The sequence below is a fragment of the Pongo abelii genome, chromosome Y (genome assembly GCF_028885655.2).
Source record: "Pongo abelii isolate AG06213 chromosome Y, NHGRI_mPonAbe1-v2.0_pri, whole genome shotgun sequence".
Taxonomy (NCBI): domain Eukaryota; kingdom Metazoa; phylum Chordata; class Mammalia; order Primates; family Hominidae; genus Pongo; species Pongo abelii.
The window spans coordinates 16,505,970-16,512,747 of NC_072009.2; the positions used below are offsets into that span (position 1 = coordinate 16,505,970).

Below are 6,778 nucleotides of genomic sequence, written 5' to 3' on the forward strand. Positions count from 1 at the left end.
TCTGTTCTTTTACATTTACTGAGGAGAGCTTTACTTCCAACTATGTGGTCTATTTTGGAATAGGTGTGGTGTGGTGCTGAAAATAATGTATATTCTGTTGATTTGGGGTGGAGAGTTCTGTAGATGTCTGTTAGGTCCACTTGGTGCAGAGCTGAGTTCAATTCCTGGGTATCCTTGTTGACTTTCTGTCTTGTTGATCTGTCTAATGTTGACAGTGGGGTGTTAAAATCTCCCAATATTAATGTGTGTGAGTCTAAGTCTCTTTGTAGGTCACTCAGGACTTGCTTTATGAATCTGGGTGCTCCTGTATTGGGTGCATATATATTTAGGATAGTTAGCTCTTCTTGTTGAATTGGTCCCTTTACCATTATGTAATGGCCTTTTTGTCTCTTCTGATCTTTGTTGGTTTAAAGTCTGTTTTATCAGAGACTAGGATTGGAATCCCTGCCTTTTTTTGTTTTCCATTTGCTTGGTAGATCTTCCTCCATCCTTTTATTTTGAGCCTATGTGTGTCTCTGCATGTGAGATGGGTTTTCTGAATACAGCACACTGATGGGTCTTGACTCTTTATCCAATTTGCCAGTCTGTGTCTTTTAATTGGAACATTTAGTCCATTTACATTTAAAGTTAATATTGTTATGTGTGAATTTGATTCTGTCATTATGATGTTAGCTGGTTATTTTGCTCATTAGTTGATGCAGTCTCTTCCTAGTCTCGATGGTCTTTACATTTTGGCATGATTTTGCAGTGGCTGGTACCAGTTGTGCCTTTCCATGTTTAGTGCTTCCATCAGGATCTCTTTTAGGGCAGGCCTGGTGGTGGCAAAATCTCTCAGCATTTGCTTGTTTGTAAAGTATTTTATTTCTCCTTCACTTATGAAGCTTAGTTTGGCTGGATATGAAATTCTGGGTTGAAAATTCTTTTCTTTAAGAATGTTGAATATTGGCCCCCCACTCTCTTCTGGCTTGTAGAGTTTCTGTTGAGAGATCCACTGTTAGTCTGATGGGCTTCCCTTTGATGGTAACCCGACCTTTCTCTCTGGCTGCCCTTAACTTTTTTTCCTTCATTTCAACTTTGGTGATTCTCACAATTATGTGTCTTGGAGTTGCTCTTCTCTAGGAGTGTCTTTGTGGAATTCTCTGTATTTCCTGAATCTGAATGTTGGCTTGCCTTGCTAGATTGGAGAAGTTCTCCTGGATAATATCCTGCAGAGTGTTTTCCAACTTGGTTCCACTCTCCCCGTCACTTTCAAGTACACCAATGAGACGTAGATTTGGTCTTTTCATGTAGTCCCATATTTCTTGGAGGCTTTGCTCATTTCTTTTTATTCTTCTTTCTCTAAACTTCCCTTCTCACTTCATTTCATTCATTTCATCTTCCATCACTGATACCCTTTCTTCCATTTGATTGCATCAGCTCCTGAGGCTTCTGCATTCTTCATGTAGTTCTCGAGCCTTGGTTTTCAGCTCCATCAGCTCCTTTAAGCACTTCTCTGTATTGGTTATTCTAGTTATACATTCTTCTAAATTTTTTTCAAAGTTTTCAGCTTGTTTGCCTTTGGTTTGAATATCCTCCTGTAGCTCAGAGTAATTTGACCATCTGAAGCCTTCTTCTCTCAGCTTGTCAAAGTCATTCTCCGTCCAGCTTGATCCATTGCTGGTGAGGAATTGCTTTCCTTTGGAGGAGGAGAGGTGCTCTGCTTTTTAGAGTTTCTAATTTTCTGCTCTGTTTTTTCCCCATCTTTGTGGTTTTATCTATTTTTGGTCTTTGATGGTGGTGATGTGCAGATGTGTTTTTGGTGTGGATGTCCTTTCTGTTTGTTAGTTTTCCTTCTAACAGACAGGACCCTCAGCTGCAGGTCTGTTGGAGTACCTGGCCAGCCATGTGAGGAGTCAGTCTGCCCCTGCTGGGAGGTGCTTCCCAGTTAGGCTGCTCAGGGGTCAGGGGTCAGGGAACCACTTGAGGAGGCAGTCTGCCCCTTCTCAGATCTCCAGCTGCATGCTGGGAGAACCACTGCTCTCTTCAATGCTGTGAGACAGGGACATCTAAGTATGCAGAGGTTACTGCTGTCTTTTTGTTTGTCTGTGCCCTGCCCCCAGAGGTGGAGCCTACAGAGGCAGGCAGGCCTTCTTGAGCTGTGGTGGGCTCCACCCAGTTTGAGCTTCCCAGCTGCTTTGTTTACCTAAGCAAGCCTTGGCAATGGTGGGCGCCCCTCCCCCAGCCTTGCTGCCACCTTGGAGTTTGATCTCAGACTGCTGTGCTAGCAATCAGTGAGACTCTGTGGGAATAGGACCCTCTGAGCCAGGTGCAGGATACAGTCTCCTGGTGCGCTGTTTTTTAAGCCCATTGGAAAAGCACAGTATTCGGGTGGGAGTGATCCAATTTTCCAGGTGCTGTCTGTCACCCCTTTCTTTGACTAGGAAAGGGAACTCCATGATTCCTTGTGCTTCCAGAGTGAGGCAAGTTTTTTAAGTGGAAAAAAGGGACCAGAGTTTTATTACTACTCAATTTAGCATCCCTGAGCATTTGGGGATCAGAATTTTTAAAGATAATTTGGTGGGCAGGGGCTTGGGAAGTGGGGGATGATGATTGGTCAGGTTGGAGATGTACCCATAGTGGGTCAAACTGAATTTTTCTTACTGTCTTCTGTTCCTGGGTGGGATGGCAGAACTGGTTGAGACAGACGACAGGTCTGAGTGGTGTCAGCTGATCCATGGAGTGCAGAGTCTGCAAAATATCTCAAGCACTCATCTTAGGTTTTACAATAGTGATGTTATCCCCAGAAGGAATTTGCGGAGGTTCAGACTCCTGGAACCAGAGGCTGCATGATGCCTAAGCTGTAATTTCTAATCTTGTAGTTAATTTATTAGTCCTGCCTAGGCAGAATGGTCCCAGGCAAGAAGTGGGTCTTTTCTGGAAAGGCCTATTATCAATTTTATTTCAGAATCAAACCATGAACTGAATTCTTTCCCAAAGTCAGTTCAGCCTATGCCCAGGAATGAACAAGAAGAACTTAAAGGTTAGAAGAAAGATGGAGTAAGTTAGGTTTGATTTTTTTCACTGTCATTATTTCTTCAGTTATAATTTTGCAAAGGCAGTCTCAATTTTCCAATTTATGTATATTTGGATCAGGTTTACATTAATTACAGCATTAACTCTTAGCACGTCTTATTTTTAGTGAAAAACCTAAGAGGATGCATTTTTAATTATGTACCAGATGCAGAGCTTGGGACAAAAAACACAGCTGCAGATGAAGCCTGGCCTTTCCAGCTGAACCAGGAGGCATAGCTGGGCCAGGGAGAGCTCTGTGGGTTGTCAGCCCTTATGGTGGCCATTTTTTTTACAGTCTATATTTTTTACACAAAGTGTATAAGAAAAGTAAGATGAGTTTCAATTAAAAAATATATATATATATATATATGAAGGCATAGAAATGTAATTTTTTGTTAAAGAGAAAGTAATTTTACCTACTTTAGAAGACTTTTTTAAATTAAAAAAATAAAACAGTGTCAGGTAAAGATATATAAACATAGAAACATGAAAAAGAATGTAAATTTTTGTCCTAAGGTACAATGATAGGACAAAACTGAAGGTTTAAGCAAGTTATAGGCATTTATGAAATTGATCTTGTGAAAGGAATTCTGTGTGTGCTTAAATGGGCTAAAATGTAAAAGGGATTATTTAGTTTTCCTGTAAATTAAACACTATCAAATGCACAACCATGGCAGAGTGTGGGCCCCTGTGTCAGAATAACAGGGTTTTGCTTGTTTGTTTGTTTGTTGTTTGTTTGCAGGATCAATCCACTCTTTAACAAAAGATTGAAACAGTTTTTAAAAGGCTTATGGAACTCTTACCTTACAGTCTCACTGACAAATTGGACAGATTTGTTTATTTATAAGGCTTTGTGAAAAAATAGCTTTAAGTCATTATTCTCCTAAGGTAGGAAATGATTGTGATTCCTGATCTGAAGGGTTTTATCTTGGGTAGTATTGGTTTCCAGTGATCTATTATTTGGGCACACAGGATTTGGAAAAGGAGTAAACTGGATTATGTTGGCCGTCACCAACTAGAAAAGGAGAGGCTGAAAGAATTGCTGATAAAATGAAACATAAGAAGGGAAAACAGAGTATTTTGTTTGATGGAATGGCTATGACAGTGAGGATGACACTTGGGAACCACAGTGGCATCTCATGAACCATGAGGAATATAGACACCACATCAAAAAGCAGAAAGAGAACACACTGGCCAGAACAATTAGCACCTCTCCAAACAGTGCTAGGAAACAAATATCCAGATCCACCAAAAGCAGCTTTGGTGAAACCTCTCCTAAGTCACTGGTGATAGGCAAACACCATGAATCTAAAAACAGCCAGTTGTTTGCTGCTACCCAGAAGTTCTGGAAAAACAAAGCTCCATCTCCGTCTAGCTGGAATAATATTAACGAAGTCAAGTATAATTAGTGAAGTCAAGTATCAAGATACTCCTGCTTAAGAGCCCCATTAAGAGCAGGACCACAGTGGGTAGCTTTCAGAACAAGAGCCCCCAGAAACTGGTCCCTGTTGAGCAGGGTCAGAAGGACATGGTGGTGCCTGAATAGCCAGTTGGAGCTATAGAATAGTGGCAGGAGAATAGCAAGTTGGACCTTTTTGGGACCCTGTGCATGGAGCAGGCCAGGATGGGAAACAGGCCCTGAATACACCCACTAGTGCCTCAGGTGTCTGGTCCCATGACTGCAGCCATGGCCCTAACAGCCAATGGAACAACAAACATGCAGGCATTTGTTACAGTAGTGACACCTGGGAGAAGAAAATTTATTGACAACAGAAAAAGCCAACCTTTGGCAAGTAATTGCATTTCAGCTTGAGGCAAACAGAAAGTGCCTTTAGATAGACATTGTCATCAGGAAGCAGGATGACTTCACCCACCTTGTTATATTCACAAAATCATCAGAGAATAACTCACTAAATCCCAAGGTAATGAAAGAAGTCCAGGTTGGGAACGGTGACTCATGCCTGTAATCCCAGCACTTTGGGAGGCTGAGGCAAGCAGATCTCTTGAGGCCAGGAGTTTGAGATCTGCCTGGCCAACATGGTGAAAACCTGTCTCCACTAAAAATGCAAAAAATTAGCCAGGCATGGTGGTGCATGCTTGTAATCCCAGCTGCTCAGGAGGCTGAGGCAGGAGAATTGCTTGAACCTGGGAAGCAGAGGTTGCAGTGAGCCAAGATGGCACCACTGTACTCCTGGTCAACAGAGTAAGACTCTGTCTCAAAAAAAAAAAAAAAAAAAAAAAGTCCAAAGTGCTTTGAGCACAGCTGCTGCTTATGACAGCAAGCTGTTGCTGCTCAGTGCTATTGGCAGCATCTTCTGTTGTACACATAACTTATTTTATATAGCATTCGACAAATTACAGCAAAGACAAAGCACTAAAACAGCGGAAGCTATCATAAATTTCATGAATACTTTCATACAGTTTCAGAAGCCTATTATTGTAGTAGTCAATGGCCCAGCCATTGGACTAGGAGCATCTATATTGCCTCTTTGCAATGTCATCTGGACGAATGAAAAGGCTTGGCTTCCACCGCTATCTACTACCTTTGGACAGAATCCAGTTGGCTGTTCTACCATTGTTTTCCAAGATAATGGAGAAGCATTTGCAAATGAGATGTTGCTCAGTGGGCAGAAGCTGACCACACAGGAGACATGTAGCAAAGGGCTGGTAGCCCAGGTATTTTGGCCCGGAACCTTCACCCAGGAAGTTACCATTTGAATTAAGGAGCTTGCCTCATGTAATCCAGTTGTGTTTGGGGAATCCAAAGCCCTTGTATGCTGCAAAAATGGAGATGGAGTTGGAGCAAGCCAACAAGAGGGAACACAAAGTGCTGGAGAAAATCTGGGTCCTGGCCCAACTGATAGACTCCGTGTCAAAGTGCTTGTAGAGGAAAAGTGATGAGTTGTGAGTGTCAAGCTGCCTGCTTATGACACTAGGATGGGCTGAGCAGAAAAACATCTTTGGTTGCTCTAATCCATTTTTGCAACCTGAAATAAGCTCACCCGTAGTTCACACTTGGAAGCAGGACTAGAAACACCTAAGTTATTTATTATCAAGAAGCTTTTAAGTACTGTAGCTTTAAAATAAATAACTACAAAGCTGCTTTGTCCAAATGTCATTATTTTATACTGAAATACAGACAAGTATTCAAGTATAATGGTGAGCACCAGACTGCTCTTGGAAGCTCTAATTTTTATTTCCTTTGGCTACTACAGTATTAAAAAAATGAAATTCTGTTTTATTAATTTTGAATTTGAGAAAAGTCTAGAATAATGTTTGATAATGTTTTTCTCATCTTTTTCTACTAGAATACAGAATCTAAATGGGTATTAGCCAGCCTCAATGATACAGAGATACAGAATATCTGAGGCATTACCTTTGTCTCCAAGAAGATATAAATACTTCAGAGATAGGAAATTCTAAATCAAAACTGAGACTTATGTTTTAAGATAAATATTTCTAATTAAAAATCCACTGATGAGCACACCCCTAAACCAAACATATGCTTAAGATTCATGCTGAGATACCAATTGGTGTCCCCTTTTTTAAAATTATGTCCAGCTGTTACCCAGTTAGCATGAAGAAACCACTGTCTCTTTAAAAGAAAGCTTGTTTTCTAGTATTAGTGAATCACTGAATAGCTTAACCATGAATATCTAAGTTGTAAGTTAGTCTTAACAAACTTTAAATAGTTTTTCTGACCCTTTAACAAAAATTACAAAAGTGC

General features: G+C 40.8%; 1 pseudogene; it reads left to right on the forward strand.

The window, feature by feature from the left end:
- Nucleotides 1-5,959, forward strand: part of LOC129053213 (chromodomain Y-like protein) — a 79,778-nt pseudogene extending 73,819 nt beyond the window's left edge.
- Nucleotides 5,960-6,778: the final 819 nt, after the last annotated feature.